Below are 18,596 nucleotides of genomic sequence, written 5' to 3' on the forward strand. Positions count from 1 at the left end.
AACTTATGAGCACTGGGGTCCTGACTAGCAGGGTCCCAGTGACACATAACAAACATACTGAAAACATAGGGTTTTCACTATGAGCACTGGGCCCTGGCTGGCAGGATCCCAGTGAGACAGTGAAAACACCCTGACATACACTCACAAACAGGCCAAAAGTGGGGGTAACAAGGCTAGAAAGAGGCTACTTTCTCACACCACGGGAGATTTCTTCGGAGCTTCTAGTGCAGAGAGGGGGCAGACTACCCCCACAGCATGCACCACCAGGAAAACAGTCGAGAAGGCGGCCAGATCAGCGATACAAGGTTGCAGTAGTTGTCTTTGCTACTTTGTTGTGGTTTTGCAGGCGTCCAGAGCAGTCAGCGGTCGATTCCTTGGCAGAAGGTGAAGAGAGAGATGCAGAGGAACTCTGATGAGCTCTTGCATTTGTTATCTAAAGAATTCCCCAAAGCAGAGACCCTAAATAGCCAGAAAAGGAGGTTTGGCTACTTAGGAAGGAGGATAGGCTAGCAACACAGGTAAGAGCCTATCAGAAGGAGTCTCTGACGTCACCTGCTGGCCCTGGCCACTCAGAGCAGTCCAGTGTGCCAGCAGCACCTCTGTCTCCAAGATGGCAGAGGTCTGGAGCACACTGGAGGAGCTCTGGGCACCTCCCAGGGGAGGTGCAGGTCAGGGGAGTGGTCACTCCCCTTCCCTTTGTCCAGTTTCGCGCCAGAGCAGGGCTGGGGGATCCCTGAACCGGTGTAGACTGGCTTATGCAGAGATTGGCACCATCTGTGCCCATCAAAGCATTTCCAGAAGCTGGGGGAGGCTACCCCTCCCCAGCCCTGACACCTTTTTCCAAAGGGAGAGGGTGTAACACCCTCTCTCTGAGGAAGTCCTTTGTTCTGCCTTCCTGGGCCAAGCCTGGCTGGACCCCAGGAGGGCAGAAACCTGTCTGAGGGGTTGGCAGCAGCAGCAGCTGTAGTGAAACCCCGGGAAAGGTAGTTTGGCAGTACCCGGGTCTGTGCTAGAGACTCGGGGGATCATGGAATTGTCTCCCCAATGCCAGAATGGCATTGGGGTGACAATTCCATGATTTTAGACATGTTACATGGCCATGTTCGGAGTTACCATTGTGACGCTATACATATGTAGTGACATATGTATAGTGCACGCGTGTAATGGTGTCCCCGCACTCACAAAGTCCGGGGAATTTGCCCTGAACCATGTGGGGGCACCTTGGCTAGTGCCTGGGTGCCCACACACTAAGTAACTTAGCACCCAACCTTTACCAGGTAAAGTTTAGACATATAGGTGACTTATAAGTTACTTAAGTGCAGTGGTAAATGGCTGTGAAATAACGTGGACGTTATTTCACTCAGGCTGCAATGGCAGGCCTGTGTAAGAATTGTCAGAGCTCCCTATGGGTGGCAAAAGAAGTGCTGCAGCCCATAGGGATCTCCTGGAACCCCAATACCCTGGGTACCTCAGTACCATATACTAGGGAATTATAAGGGTGTTCCAGTATGCCAATGTAAATTGGTGAAATTGGTCACTAGCCTGTTAGTGACAATTTGGAAAGAAATGAGAGAGCATAACCACTGAGGTTCTGGTTAGCAGAGTCTCAGTGAGGCAGTTAGTCATCACACAGGTAACACATACAGGGCACACTTATGAGCACTGGGGCCCTGGCTGACAGGGTCCTAGTGACATATACAACTAAAACAACATATATACAGTGAAAAATGGGGGTAACATGCCAGGCAAGATGGTACTTTCCTACAATGAGTCTTCGTTGTTTTCCTGAGCAGTGAAAACAGGACTTATTACAGTGTTAATTCCAGTACAAGGATTTTTGAAGCCCCAAGCGAAATTACATTTTGTCCTTTGGGAAATCCACCGCATTTTAGGCCATTATTTACAGTTTGAACTTCTCTTGTGGCCACATGCTTTGGCCCTTTAATGCAACTGCATAGAGGCCCTGTTAAGTAGCACAATTTCTGGCTCTGTGACAAGGTGCAGACACGCTAACCAGAAGGCTAAGTGGGGAAGAAGCCTATGAAAAGAGCTCAGCGATGGCCCGATGATGACGTCAGAGCCATTCCGGGCTTTTAACGAATTGCAGTCTGGACAACTGGGCTTGCACGTCCATACTTACAATGGAAATATCAACTCTACACTACAGTCCCATAACCCCCAATCTTATTATTGGCTATAAGCAAGGTCAGGGGAAGGTGGCCTTTGTGACATATGTCGAGTAAGAAGTTGGTTGAAGCAAAAATTATTTTGTTGTGGTAAGTCCAGACTCACCATTTCATGCAGTAAACATTGTCGGTCGAGCACACAAGCGCTTTGACCTGTTGTAAGAATATTGGGTTTTTAACCACACCCATGTCACACCCACCACTTTCACTCGTGGGCGTGCCTTTCAAAAATCACTTGATGTCATTGAGCTTCATATTTGTCCCGCCATGAGGCTGTTTTTGTCATGCCTTGCACACTTGCCCTGCTATATGGATTAGTGTATAATTGCCGATATACTTCCGCATGGGTGAAGTATTTCTTTGTATCGCCCCTTCATGCTTCATGGTAGCCATGGTGCTCAGCGCGAACAGGCACAACAGCGTTAACTCGATTGGTGGTATTGGGTCGCTGGTCACATTGTTCACAGTTACCTAATCAGAGTAATTTCTTGTAGCTCTCCCCTTTAAACACTTGAAATTGGTAAATGCTTAATGTAAAACAGAAATCCTCAAAGTGAAAGTGCTCTCCCGGCACAGGGAGAGCCGACACTACAATGTATACTGCACTCAGGAAACCTCGGCCCATAATGCTTTGCAGGGCATTACTTTCACAAAACGATTTTGCTCATAACTTAGCCTGTGGAGGTCCTAGGACAATGGGACCACCTTCAAAACATTGACCACAATGTGTTCTTTCTTTCTACGTCATCTCTGGGTACTCACATTATGTTAGTGGGCTCCTAAATAATAAACTCCTACCACCATTTTTTAAGCTTTCTCCTGGCTAGAACTTTGTTTTACGGCGGAGAGAAGTTATGTTTTATGGGCCTTGTTTGTAATATCATTGCAATAGTCTTGCTAGCCCTAAAAATGGGTAATGCACTATGCTGTCTAGGGGCCAAATATAGGGTTGCACTGCATTACTTTCTCCCATTTTTTTCATGTGGTTATACTCTCTAAGGGCTGACTGTAGGGTTACATGACCATGTTTCTTAAAAATGCTATTGCTATTGTGGTGTTCTTTAGGGGCTGTTCTGAGCATTACAGTCAACATACATTAAGATTAGCGGCACAAAAAAACTCACCCAATAATGCTTTGTAGGGCATTAATTTCACAACAGTTTTGTTCATAACTCAGAGTATGGTGGTCCTAGGACAATGGGACCACCTTCAAAACGCTCTTTCTGTCTACATCATCATTGGGTTCCCAAGCTAGGTTAGTGGGAACCCGAAAATAATAACTCCTCCCATCATTCAGTGTCTTTTAAGCTTTCTCATGGCTAGAACTTTTGTTTTACCGCTTGGAGAAGTTTTGCTTTAAAGGCTTTGCTTTTAATATCATTGTAGTAGGCCTGCTAGCCCTAAAATGCAATTTAGGGGCTAAGTATATGTTTACTCTGCATTACTTTCTCCTGTTTTTCATGGGTTATCCCCTCTAGGGTCTAACAATATGGTTACATGGCCATGTGTCTTACAAATGATATTTTTATGGTGCCCTCTAGGGACCGATTTGAACATTACAGTCTAATACCAAAAGTTTATTTGTGATAAAGGTTTATATGATAATTGTATATGTTTTAATAATCTTTCATTATTACAATTATGTCCATAATTAAGGCCAACTCAACATCTCTATTTCACTATGACTGTTCGAACACTCTTGATATGTTTAGGTGACCCTTCTAGGTTATTTCTCCTCTGTGGCTGTCTTGTGTTTTTTGGGGGGAATTGTGTGAGTCAGCCAGCAACTCTGATGGTGTGGTGGTGAAAGTGGTATTTTATTGAAATTAGCATGGCAGACTTACATTAAGATGCTAAATGGGAACATTTTCATTTTTTGTCGCAGATAGAGGAAAAAGTTAAATGGAAGTGATTTCATAATATGCAGGGCCACTGGAGTTAAATGTCAGGAAAAGACAAAATATGAGGCAGGGTTGACCAATTTGTGTGGCAAGAAAAGTCCAGTTATGAATTTACAATGCCAATAGCTCTAACTCAAACAAATGCGAGACCTATTGCATTGCAAATGCTTCTTTATTCCATTAGTTCCATGTACACTAAAAGGCACAGAGTTAGATGTACGTAGGTGAGTAGGGTGCCCCCACATGGAGCATGGACTTCTCTGCCCTACTCCTGATCCACAGTAACTCACACAGCCAACTTTCCATACTTACAATTCCATTCATGCAGCGTCACAAACATGGGCTGTGCAGTGACTTACAACATAAGGCACAGATGTAACACAGTTACGTAAGAGTCCTGGCATTACCTCTCCCTGCTGTTTAGAGCATCGGACTGTCTTTTTGAGCGTGTCACTGTATTAGGGTCAGACTTGTCGTACATAAACGAGGAAGTGAAAGAGAGAAAGTGTTAATTTGAGAAAAGTGACCATGGTAAGTGTTTTGCTAGAAGTTCTGTTCCAGGCCTAGCCGCTGCTCCTTCTGCCACCGCCCTCCTATTTGACTAGGAACAAATCAAAGATTGGCCCGGTGTTCTAGAAATGTCATCCAGCTTCTTCTTCTCAGGACCAGAAACCATTTGCTGAGGGTGACATCCATTTCCTGACCATATGTGCGATGCTTTTCTTTTAATTTATTTCCTACCTTGATTCTTTTCAGCACTATAATTGATGAAGAAAAGGCCATGTAATGGAAGAACTTGCACTTTCCAAATGCCACCTGACAATACGTAGCCAAAAATGCAGGTGTGATGTGGGTTAAGAATTCTAAGTGTGTGAGAGACCTCCTGACGTCTATTAGCCAGGACATGGCCTCTCAGATTAATGTTGGCAGCCTCTCACTGGCAAACCTCATGGTGGGCGACTTGAAAAAATTCCCAGGTATGCTCTGTGGAACACTGATTGCTTGCTAAAAATGCTTCAAGTACTTATCAATAATTGCATCACTGCAAGTCATCTTCCCTCGCTCCTATTCAATACAACATTGAGGTACTCCTGCCTCTCCAGACTCTCATACCATGTGATCCTTCACAAAAATAAAAAGATTGCCCCCCATCCTCCTTTTATATACCACGTAAACCGACTAAACACAAATTTGGTTGGCCTGGACTACCTGGGAGGGATGTAATGAATAGAAGCCAGCAAAAAGGACTCAGATTAATGCAATTACCGATAAGTAAATGAAGCATTATCTCATCGTCCCTTCTCTCGCTTCCCTTCATTACAACATTGAGATGTACAAAGCAAACCAGGTCAACCAAAAATGTAATGCACAAACTCATGTTTATTAAGCACAAAAGACAAAGTAATGAGCCACTATTTAGATGTTACAGTGGCCAACACCTTAGACCCAAACACCTCAGCCAGTTCAATCTCCTGAACAATCTGATAATGAGAGGCAAATGTCAATGGAGAAGACTAGGTGGCAGCCCAGAAGATCTTAGCAATGGAAGCACCCTGAATCTCAGTCCAAGAGGCAGACATAGATCACATAGATCGACCCTGACCCCCTATTTGTAGACCAGAGAAATCAAGGTTTCAACCCTGTATTCACCTGGCCAAAATTCAAAAAGAATCAGAAAGCTGGATTGGAGCTATCCTATCTAAATACACCAGAAGAGCTCTCCTGATATCTAGGCAATGCAGCCACATTTCCTCATCAGAAGAAGGAGACTCAAAAAAGGAGGGCAAAATCAACTGCTGATGAGAAGAGGCCTCAAAATTATTCTATCATCAAAAATCCAACAAAAAGGATGCTTGAAAGATAAAGCCTGCAGCTCTCCCAAACACCTACCTGAAGAAAAACCAACAAAAAGAACGTTTTAACTGACAAAATTATGAGATGAACAGAATCCAGGGGCTCAAAAGACAGATCTGTCAAACCCTCCAAAACCAAAGAAAGATCCCAAGAAGGGAAACGCCTGCTAGGAGAAGGAAGGACATTCTTCAACCCCTTGAACAGACGACCCACTAAACCTTCTGGATCTGAAAGATTGTTCCAAGAACTTCTAAATGCTTTAATAGCTGCCAATTGAAGCTGAAGGGTGGCAACCCTCAAACCCAAAGAAGCCTAGTCCGCAGAAACACCATCTCATCAAACAAGTCAGAGGAAGTAGGATCCACACCTTTGCACTGACACCATTTACTGAAGGAATGCCAGTATTGTAAATAACATTTATTAGTAGAAGAGGGCCCTGCAGCCTGCAGAGTCAGAGTCAAACTAGCCGAAATCCCCTTATTCAGCAAGCCTAGTCTTTCTATCTCCAGGTCTCTAACCTCATTCTGGAAAGATCCTCTGCTTGCAACACTGGGAACAACAGGGTGGAAGGATGCAGAGGCAACATTCACTCCTTCTCTCACTTCATCTCCACTAGAAGAGGATACCAAGAGGAGCAGGGCCAAGCCTAGTCAATTAGAAGAACCAACACCCTCTCCTTCATCACCCTAAGAAGGAACCGGAGAAGCAGTGGAAAGAGGTCAAAAGTGCAAAGAAGACCTCAAGGCCACCTGCAAGACAGAACGTCCACCCCCAAGCCAGACATTCACTTGTTCTCAAGCAAAAGATCACCACCTTGGCATGGAGAGAACTGGCAAAAATATCTGTCACTGGGGCACCCGACTGAGCAGTAATTTTCTGTAAACATCTCCTGTTGAAGAAGAAAATCCACAGATGATGGAATCGCCATGCTGACAATGTCCACCAGAGTATTGGATACCCCGAAAGTGAATTGCAGACAGTGCCAACAGATGGGACTTTGCCCAATGAAATAACTTGCCCGCAATCTTTGCCAGAAAAAGAGACCTGGTCCCCGTGGCCTGTTCACACAAGCCGTTGCTGTAACATTGTCTGTCCATGTCAGAACCACAGCCCCTTCAGAAACTGAGAGAAAGCAATAAGAGACAGCCGGACAGCTTCCAGCTCCCTCCAGTTAGAAGACCTCCTGTACTGGGATGGAGACCAAAACCCCTGATCTGCTGTACCCGCATCAATGTCCCCTAGCCTGATGGACTGGCATCTGTAGTTATAATTCTTGGAGTGGGAAGGGAGAGTGGGATGCCCTTCAGGATATGCTTCTTGTCCAGCCACCAACCCAGGGCCTTCCTGATCTTGGGAGAGAGAGGAATCAGAAAGGACAGGGGTTGACAAATGGGAGACCAATATGTCAGGTTGTGAGTCATCGGCTTGTGCAAACGATAGCAAGCCCAGGGAACCAGAAACGCTGTTACAGCCATATCCCCCTGAACATGCAGCCAAAGATCAGCCTCCTGAATGGGCTGGGCCAAAAGACACAAAATGTGAGCTCTGATTTTTGTTACTCTTACATCCGGCAAGGTGACCAATCTCAAATCTGTATGAAACCTTGCCCCAATAAACTGATGATCTAGTTCTGGCACAAGGTTGGAGTTTCCTAGATTTATAAGAAAACCATGCCCTCTCAAAATGGAAAGAACCACCCCGTGTGCTCTAGGAACAACGGCTTGGTGGGAGCCTGAACCAGCCAATTGTCTAGGTAGGGATGAATAAGATGCATTCATGATGAGCCTTTGCCACCAAATGGGCCAGAATCTTCGTAAACACCCTTGGAACGGATTTCAGCCCAAATGGCAATACTGCAAACTCAAAGTGATCATCCCTTATCGCAAAGTGCAGATACTTTTGATGTGCTTGAGCCACTGAACATATAAGTAAGCGTCCTGAAGATCTACAGAAGTCATAAAGTTGATGGCGCTTACTGAGCAAATTATAGACTGTATGATGACCATCGTGAAATGAACCGTACTGATCCACCCGTTCACTCTTTTCAGATCCAGAACAGGCCCGCTTCCCCACTCTTCCATGGGTACCAGAACTATAGCCCTTTTTATTGGAAGGGCCTGAACCCCTCCCAAAAGAGCTTGTCTCCGTGCCGATCCTTGGGGACAGGAGTATGGATGGTGCCCCCATTCAGGAGGCTGACTGGCAAAGTCTATCAGATAGCCACTTTTGACAACATTCAAGGCCCATCGCTCCCTCACATCCTTCTTCCAGGCCTCCCGAAAAAACAAAAGCCTGCCCCCTACTGGAATCAAATCCTCTCTACCATAGTTGTCAGTACTTCTGCTATGAGGAACCTTGCTGCCCTTTTTTCCCTGCCTTTTTTCTGCGGTTTGAAAATGGCCTTGCATCTTTCTTGGAGGAACGAAAATAGTAAGAATACGAAAAAGAAGGCCAATTCCAGAAGCGTTGAGAGGAAAATGGCTTCCCCTTGTATGGCATAGCATGCTCCCTATCCTTGAATGCCTTGGTAATCATGGAACCCAACTGATCACCAAATACCATTTCCCAGTAATCATGTTTTTAATCGTGCCATGAAAAGGCATTGCAAAGACCAAAGGCTTGCTATATTACGGAAATAGGCCTTCAGCAGGATCCTGCGACGGAAAAGGAGAAAAAAACAAATTCTCCTGTATGTGTTGCAGATTATCCAGAACCTTCTCTCTGTGCACATATTTCCCCGTAGAGGTGGAGGAGAAGTAAGCCTCAGAAGCCACCAAGTCAACAGACAGATAAACAGCTACTCTCCTAGAAGAATAACTGCCTTTGTGCCTGGGCTTAGTTCTGCTTTCCAGTCCCCTGGCCACTGCCACCTCAATTATTGCTTGGACCTCTACCACTGAGATCAAAGCTGGAGGTTCAGCCAAATCCCCGGACCTACTACCCGAGCAAGAATTAGCTCATCCTCCTCAGATGAAGACAAGACATGTCTTCTCTTCGATGCATGCTTCCCTACCATCATAGCATGAAATGTAAAAAGGAACAGATTGCCCCCCTAAAATAGGGAGAGAAAAACCAAGAGGAACCAATCCCAAAGTCCATAAAAACAGTGTTAGAGGTGCCAATCATACGGATTCTATGTCAAACAACCAATCCCCAAAGTACACAGCACAAGGAAAATCATGGAAAAATGACCTTATGTGAGGCCCTTACTGTACGCATGAAGAAACAGTCAGTAGAGGAGCATCAGATCCCAAAGCGCTACCAGATTCCAACTTCCGACCAGCAGCTAACAATAATTTCCCATGCTACCTGGAAGCCCTCCTCCAGCCACAACGAGCTGGGAAACACTGTCTCCCCGCTCACTCAAAAGTTGCCAGTGTGGACTGCAACACATCTCCCTCTGCCATAGCAAATCATGGCTAAAACGCTGATCAGGCCAGCTCTGCAGTGCCTGATCGGCACTAACGTAAAGCAGAAATGATGACCTGCATATCTCCGAAGACAAAGAAAACAGCCGCAGCACCGCACACGGCTGGCATGGGGACACCATGAAACATCTCGCCCACGCATCTGGTAAGACAAAGAAAACAGGTGGATGGGCGACGATCTTTTTATTTTTGTGAAGGATCACGCCGCGGTATGAGTGTCTGGTAAGGCAGAATTGCCTCAATTTTGTAATGAAGGTAAGCGAGGGAAGGGACGATGAAGTAATATGACTTCTTACACTTTAACTTTCATAGGGTGCAGCCCACTACCAGATTGCAGTCTGAGGTGGTAACCGCGGGCCCACGTGGAATGTGTCTGGGCTACTGACAGACCTGTGAATGCATATCAGTGACAGCACATGCACTCTAGAAGTGTCCATTACATATCAAAAGAGTATCCAGGTGCTAGGCGTGTCCTGTCACCTCACTCAAAGTCATGAGGCCACCAGGTTTCAACTGCCAAGCTTTCATTTTTCATCCAAAGGTGTTGTAGTAGTTGGAACCCATTCAGTTGAGAGTGGCCAGAATAGGTCCATTTAAAGACACAGGGCTCAGAAACAGAACACATGAAATGACAGAATATGGTATGAGGTCATAGGAGGACATGACTTTACACAGAGAAGCACAAACTCGGACCTAGGACTATAATGTCCTCCGACAGATTTCCTTACCTCATATGTGGAGCATGGCCTCAGAGAGAGGGGCGACAATACTCCCCTTCGTACCTTGCAAATAGGATATAATTTCATCAAAGGGAGGCACACCTTCAAATCTTGTCCTTATTCATTCCCTCACTTATTATATCTCCTTGTTTATCATAAATTCACAACATTCCATATCCTTCTCTTTTCCAGAAATGTTTTTCATTCAGATTAATTCCATAAGCACAGCCAACATGTGTTTCCATGGGAGTACCTTCTTCCTCAGGGCTGCAAATTGTATTAGTTATATACAAATGCATTAAAATATGCATAATCTATATATTTACATACTTATACTAAAATAATACATACAGTTCCTCACAGTTTGAACCAGTACGACATTAACCTCTTTTTCCTCTGTTTCACAAGAAAAAACAATCAATATCCGTTTGATCCTTTCTCCCTCAAGTATGTCGTGTTTATTGACGGGAACTCTTTGAAGATACAATAGCAATATTAAGAACAATAGCACACAAAACAAAGCTGAAATAAAAAAAAAAAACATTATAAAAACCCAAACAAAAGAAGAAAAAAAGGGGGAAGGATAGCCATAGAAAAAGAAACCAAGAGGGATAAAGAAAGCAAATACAAAAATAACCAGATCAATTTGAGGGTGGACAGGTAATATTCATATATAATTTAATTATACGCCTGGTACATAGTCACAGATTCTAGCTAAGGAGATTTAGATATATCTTAAACCCTTACATGATATCCAATGATAATATTTTACATCATCTATAACTTCCTGTATACTACATTACATACTCAATCACAGACCTGTAGATTAAATATAACAGTCTGATAACAAATCCAAATAATTTGACAAAATTAATTCCATTGACCCAATTCATTCAATTCACATACATCGTACACGTACAATAATAAGTTATTTCATGTGACCATTAATTATCAAATCACAAAGTTCAACATTACATTATATTTTCAACTAGTATAAACCTTTGTAGTACACAGGAACCTTCTAGTGGTAAATCCAAACTTCTTGTGGAGTTATCTGTCTGGAACTTGGCTTCTTCTGTTGTATCAAGCTCAGTCTGGAAGAATTTGTCTCCCTTTCCTGACATTTCAAAATTGTTTCGTGTAATCTCTTCACAAAACGTTCTCTATGATTACTTCCTCCCCTTTGTATATTCCACATCTAAGGTCAGAGATATCTCCAAACTGAATATTCTACTTTTGTTTCTGTGGGTTAGCAGATTGTGCATGTAATAATGTATTCACTGATGTTGGTTTTCGAAACCTTTTTGAAAATAAGACATTATTTTATATATATATTTCCATATCAAGAAAATCGATATTCTTTTTATGACATTCCAATTTTAGAGTTACATTAAATTCATTTTCATTCCAGTGATGATAATATATTTTGAGTTCTTCTTCTGAGAATGTCGTGAATGTGTCTGCCCCAGTGCACCACTTTATTGGGACAGTATATATGACTACTTCAGGCATGAGAGATTTGAATAAGAGGGAGCTAATTTTAAGTAGGACTAAACCTTCAGTGTGAGTTTTTGGGTGTAACTATAAATAGACATTAAATTAGGATCATTTATGTTTGAGCCCAATACTTTTTTGTAAGTTAACTAATGTTTTAAATGATCATTTAAGGTACCATGGATGAACTTTATGCTGCAATACTTCAATTACATCTAGATACAACTATGGGGCAACTTATAAGAATATTGACAATGTGTCAATTGTGACAGTATACATTTGAAGATATCCATTATGGATGCATTCTTTATTCGATAAAGTATGGCTCTACCAGTATTTTGAATTTGTGACTAGAAGGTTCTTTTGTACTAAATAGGTATATACTAGTTGCAAACAAGGGGCCATATGTACAAACACGTTTTCCCATAGACACAGAATGGGTAAAAACCTTTGCTACATCTGGCCCATAATGTGGTGTTGAACCTTGTGGTGTGATGAGTAATGGTCACATGAAATTATTATTGAATGTGTACGAATAATGTGAATTGAATGAATGGGGTCCATTCAATTAATTTTCTAAAACGTATTTGAGACCCTTACGGTTGATTTACCATGCTCTCTAAATGTTTGATTGATTGGTTATCAGACAGTTATATTTAATCTACTGGTCCTGAGGCATGGATAAGTAATGTAATATGGGAAGGTATGGCTGATGTAATGTATTAGTATTGGATATAATGTATGGATTTAAGATAGTTCTACATCTTCTTAGCTAAAATCTGTGACTTTGTTCCTGGAGTGTAATAAAAATAATAAAATTCAATGAGGTATATAATATTCTGTCCACCGACAAATTGATCTAATTTTTTTTGGTCTTGTATTCTTTTCCCACCTTGTTTCCCCCCATCTTGTTCTTCTTTCTCTTCTTTTGTTTGGCTTTGCCATTTTTCCTATAAGATATTTGGATTGTATATAAAATGTTTTCCATCACTGAACATGACATAAGTGAGAAAAGATCAGATGGGTATCCATCGTTTTACCCCATGAAATGGAAGGAAAAGGGTTGAGATTTTTTTGGTTCAAACTGTAATGAATTACATGTATTATTTTGGTATAAGTATGTATATTCATAGATTATGGATATTTTAATGTCTTTGTTTCTACCTTTTACTTCTTACAGCCCTTCTGTAGATGGTAGTTCCGGCGGAACGTGTTGACTGTGCTTATGTATTTAATTGGAATAAGAAAGGTTTCTGAAAAAGAGAACACTGTGGAATGTTGTGAATTTATTATAAACAGTGAGATGTGATAAGTGAAGGAATGAACTAGAATACGATTTGAAGGCGTACCTCTTTCTGATGAAATTGAATTTTTACCAAACCAGTAGGGACTAGTTTGGACAGAAAGAAATTGGGCTATAGATTCCTTAACCCCATCTATTTGAACCTAAAACTGGATATAATGCTCTAGATGTGACCTCCAGAACAGGGGACAGTTCTCAAGATGTTGACATCAGAACCTGATAGAAGCATGTAACACACACTACCTTTTAACCAGGACAGCCATCATATTCTACTGCCTATCTGCAGATAAGCAGTAAGTTATACTACGTGCTCAGATACACACAGAATATTATGCCTTCACTGTTTATATGCCACCTAACTCAGTCCACTATCCTGATAGCACTCAACGTCAGCCACCATATTTACACAGATAGAACCCAGATATCCCTCAACTGAAGTGGGATCTGTGGTGCATCATTATCTTGCATAATTACAAGAGAACAATCCTGTTTGTAGGCCCAGAGATCCTTCGCCTCCTCTTTTCCCGTGGCCTGAATCCATGAGCTGATTTTTATTGCCAGCCTAGAAGCTTTGCAGCCTAGAAGGCCTGTTCACCCAACTTTGTCCTCAGAGAAGAAAACGCAGTCAGAAAGGGCGTGTTCCATCTCTTGCACTTGTTACGAAGAGTGTTCTCCTTACTGCTTTTCTAATAAAAACCCACTTTTCTCCTGGCTGAGGTTTCTTCCCACCTCGATTATTGCAAAGAGATAGATACTACCCTCCTAAATAGACATGATAAGCTTCAGTATGTTCAGAATTAAGCTGCGTGGTCACCTTTGCAGCAAGACACAATAATGACATAACATCTGATGTCATTTCAATCTTCTGTCTGCAAAGCAATAACACTCTTTGCACAGTCTACAGGGTCCTAATTTGCTATGCGCCAGACCACAAACCACAGTATTCCACCCCTAACGGTCTTTAAGATGCATGAGGTCGACCATCTTAAATCTACAGACCGTTTTCTTCCCCCAAATCAAACAATTCAGCAGCAGATCATGCCATATACAGGAATCTCTTTTCCGGAACGTTCTCCCACCACATATGTGCATGGAAAGGATCCTTCCTCCCATTAGCAGACTCCTAAATCCACACCTCTGGCAGTACCACTGTGCATACCACCGTGCACATTCAGCTGCTCAACTAACACCCACCAAACACATCAACTTCTTCACCGTAGGCTGGCCAGATGCCTGTGGCCTGCCTACTCCACTTATGTGCTGTGGGTCAAGTGGCAATGGGTGCTCAACTTTAAAGATGCAAGGCCTTTCCACGTATTTGAAACTTCTCTCACTCGCTCACTCTCATACTCCTGTTGTAGTACAGCCAAACCAACCAAATCCTTCTGCACAAAGAGGTGTATTCTAATGGATAGCTAAACTCTGCACCTCAGAGCGCTCTGACTTGGAAAACTCATGCATGCAGCACTTCAAAAATACTAAAAAAAAATGATAAATTATATACTAACTCCTGAGAGCACCCTAAAATGACACAGAACTGACAGAACATGACCCCGCGTTTACCGAGCCTACGGGTGAGGTACATATGTACTGGATCATACAAAAAACTATATGGCAAGCCACCAGACAGAACAAGATAGAACATATTCACAGACGGACCATGACATCGCCACACACGACAAATAGTTTTTGGCAGTAAATATATGTGGCAGAGCATGTGATTACTGCGACCCTAATTTTGCTTAACAGGTGACTGCACAAATGCTTGACATGTCCTGCGAGAGATAGGGTAATATGTCCTCATATAACTAGGAGAGGATGAGTCCACGGAGAACTCATTTAATAGTACGGGGTGGACTTCTGTTCCATGTGGTTAGAGGTTTGCCTAGTGCCACAAACCACATGTGACACAAACACTGGCCATAAACACACATTATTTTTGTGTTTATGGCCGACCCTTTCTTGGGGGAACTTGTGTCCGATCTGAAATGCACCACAAGCTACAAATCTGCTAGACAGCTGTGTGTCACTGCGGAGAAATGTTCCTCAGCTGCCCTGCCTTCCACTGTGCCCTTATGTTGCCTTTCACATTGTTTTTCACATTTATTCTGAGCTCCAGTCTTTCACGGGCTTGATGGTATTTGAAGGCAAGATGATGGCGATGAAGCTACAGATATGAGCCATCAGAGCACAAAACCATATCTACTAAGATTGATCTGCTGCTACCGCTCTAACAAGGCTGCCTTGCGTGACACACAGTCTCACACTATCATGTCAATGTGTGATGTCTACCTTACGATTTGTACTAAAATCATACCCTTCCAGAACATATTTTTGTGTATAGGCGAACCTCAAAAAGATTGCACTCATTGGTTTTGTGCTGTGCGCTGCAGCACATACAATATGTCTTTTTTTTAATAGAAAGAACAAAATAAACACATTTCTCCTTGTTAAGGCCTGCTTCAAGAATATGCTAGTGTTTGATGCAAAGCTAAGTCTGGCCATGTTAGTAGATAAGGCTTTGTGTTGAAACCTATGGGTGTTGTATTGATGCACCACTGTAATGCACTTTTGATGCAAAGCAACTCAAAGGAGTGCAAAGGATTTTTTGTGCTGAGAAAATAACTTTTGCGCTGCACAGGAAATGGCATCCTCTGCTTTGTGTCATGCTAACACCAGCGCAAAGACTTAGTAAATCAGGTTTTCTTTTATTTCTAAGGTTTGCAAATAATACATTACTATTTAGAAAGGCATTTACAAAATGTCCCTGCGTTATGCAGTGAGCTTGTAAATTTTGGTTTGAAAGTGAGAGTGGCCATGAAAAATTTCACACCTTGCATAATATTTCTTGTTTGCTGGGGAATGTTTATTTTGTCCTATGCCACAGGGTGCCTTCTTAATAACCATTTTAAAATGTTGGCTAAAGAAGTGCGTATTAAGCAGTATATTTGAAAGTATAAAATAGATTTATAAAAATAAAAAAGTCCAGGATTAAAATTAAAATAAATATATAATAATGTGGATGTACTTATATTATTTGAAAGTTGACATGTTATGCAATAGATACAAAATTGTGGTATTTACGAATTTCCAGTAACAAAAGATTTGATTTTCAAAAATATGCAGCATATATGCATAAACAGTACATCAATAATTGGAGAACTTGAGTTGTCCCTACCCATGCCGTGTGTACGTAAACCACTGTGTTATTTTATCACTTCGCTTTCTGGTACTTGCAATTCTGCATTTGTAATGGAAAATTTACAACGATGACATCAGAATGCAGGGAGAAAAAGACACTGCAGCAGGCAGGTACGCTTACATGACAAGACGCAAGCTGGAATGTCTATTTAAGATATGTTGTAAAAATAATATCAGACCATACTTTTACTTAAACAGTTCATTTTTATTGTGTTCAAAAGAAATAAGTACCTAGGACACAAATAAGAATGAGGGTTTACTTCTGACATGGGACAACGTCAGAGATGTCATCTTAACTTGCCCAGCTGTCCAATACCAGGATCACTCGTTGTTTTGTAGAAATTGCAATTGAACCAACAAATAGGCCTGGGGATATCAGCTTGTACCATAATGTTCTGCTCCCAATAAAATACAATAAAGCAAGGCTGAGAATATCACACGTGAATCACTGTAACCACAGAAACGGAGCACAATTACACTGAGACGAAAATGGGCGGCTACTCGACTAAAACAGGTCATTATAAGGTTAATTTCTCAGGGAGATGACAGGAGACCTGTAATCCCTGTTAAATCCAGACCCTTGTCCCATTACCAATATGCCGTGTATGAGCACCGCCGGGAGGGATGGACACTACAGGCCCAAATCCTGAGACCTATAATGTGCCCGTTAGAGTCACACAGAGAGGGGGAGAGCGGGGGCTATATTTAATGGACAACGCATCTTTACGCCTCTACTTTTCGTATTTCTGTCTCTCTTTAGGACTAGGCCACGGGCCGTGCGCGCTTGGTGTTGTGCCGGTTTTCAATCATCTAGTTTTTTGTTGTATTTGAATGAGTTTTCCCCTTTTTCTGTGGCCGGCGCTCGGCCAGGTCATGTGTGTCCGGAGGTAGCCAGAGGCCTGTGCTTTCGAGAAGGAAGGAAGCGGGGGTGCGATGAGGGCGACACCGCGAAGGGAGAGTGAGGAAGTGACGGCGCTGTGTGTCCGCAGGGCCTCGGGGCGCGTTCATAGGCTTCTCGCGCTGCGAGGCGAGGAAGGGGACCCTCGGCCCGTGCTCTGGACTCGGCGGGCACGATCGGGCTGTAATAGGAAGCTCGGACTCGGACAAGTGTTGCAGCAGGGAGGCCCGGCGGGCTGGGGAGAGCAGCGGGACCCTCAGCTTGGGCAAGGACAGTGGCGAGAAGCCCTGGTGAGGTGAGGGGGTGTCCGGGCGGGCCCGAGCCGGACAGGAGCAGTGGAGCCTGTGACCCGAGCGTGACGGGCCCGAGCCCCACGGAGCGGTTCCCCCTCAGCGACACGGGGTCTCTCGCCACCAGGTACCTGCAAATATGCTAATGTGCCCCCGCGCATTCTTTGTTTAATATCCCCCGACCCCCAAAGCGCTTCGAGGCTGTCGTAGGGTGGTTAGTATCTCTTTATAAACCCGCAAATAAAATAGCTACTGATGCGGCCACCGTTTTACGAGCGCCGGTCTGGGCTGTGGTCTGACAGGAGCCGGGGCATGACGGGTACCGAGTGCTACAGGCCCGTAGCATCTCACAGCGCTGATGTCTGATGAGAACCTGTTTTGTTTGGGTCCTGAGTCTAGAATGCCTATATCCAATAGGGCTGTAACCCTCAAGACACCTGACAGGATCTGGCACTCAAAGGGCTGGAGTCAAGTACTCGAGCATTTTGTGTCCTATTGAACTAGCTTTCTTTTCCACTCGCTCGACTTTCTCATTACCTCTAGCCCTCGAACCCGGACATCCATCCTCTCATGTATTCTTTGTTCTTTCTCTTTCCATAGGTCGTTCTCCTCTTTTTAACATGACGGTCTTGATGTGGTAGCAGGAACTGGTCACGTGAGTATCCAGCATTTTTTTTCCAATTTATATCCTCTCTGCTGTCTGGGCTTGCAGATATACGTGTACCCTGACTGATAGCCCTGCTGTCTGAGACATAAGCATCTATGTAACCCGAGGGATAGACCTCCTTTCCACGGTAGGAAAGGTGCTCAGCGGAGTGATAATTCTGCCCCTTGCAGCCTTGGGCAGTGATATGTGTATAACCTGCTGATGTCTGAGACATGAGCCCGTGTGCAATGAATATTAGCTATGCTGTGCGCCCCGAGCCTGTAAAATGTGTGTACCGTAATGCTCTGCCGTGCAAGCCGTAGGCTTTATGACTTCCTTTCAAGTGAGAGCTTTGCTCTCTGAGACGTCACCTTGTTATACCTACATATACTAATAGATAGATAGATGTCTGTGCTGCCGGAAGGACCAATGAGACCTAAGGATGGGGGGGGGGGGGGTTGGGGGGGGGGGGGACTGACTGAAATATGTGCTGTTCGTGAGCTGCTCCTGTGAAATCTGCCGAGACAGGTCTGCAGTATGAGGCATGGATCCACAACAGTTGTGGATTCTGCTTTTTGCAATCTGAACCTTCCAGGTCTGTATTTCAAGAGAGGCAGGTCTGCTGTTTGAGGTCTGAAAAAGTAGGTCAATGTGCAAACTGAGAGGGAGGTCTGTG

At 43.5% G+C, this 18,596-nt stretch overlaps 1 protein-coding gene across 5 annotated transcripts in view; it reads left to right on the forward strand.

The window, feature by feature from the left end:
• LOC138285295 (proto-oncogene tyrosine-protein kinase Yrk-like) overlaps positions 1–18,596 on the forward strand; it is a 228,797-nt gene that overhangs the window by 151,203 nt on the left and 58,998 nt on the right. For 3 of the 5 annotated variants that reach the window (XM_069225025.1, XM_069225029.1, XM_069225028.1), the window contains exon 2: positions 17,875–17,929. The gene's annotated coding sequence lies outside the window, so the exon portion shown is untranslated. Of the gene's footprint in view, positions 1–16,995; positions 17,402–17,874; positions 17,930–18,596 lie in introns of those variants that run through there. The other 2 variants (XM_069225027.1, XM_069225030.1) reach the window with 2 other exon arrangements.

Source organism: Pleurodeles waltl, chromosome 3_1, assembly GCF_031143425.1.
Source record: "Pleurodeles waltl isolate 20211129_DDA chromosome 3_1, aPleWal1.hap1.20221129, whole genome shotgun sequence".
NCBI lineage: Eukaryota > Metazoa > Chordata > Amphibia > Caudata > Salamandridae > Pleurodeles > Pleurodeles waltl.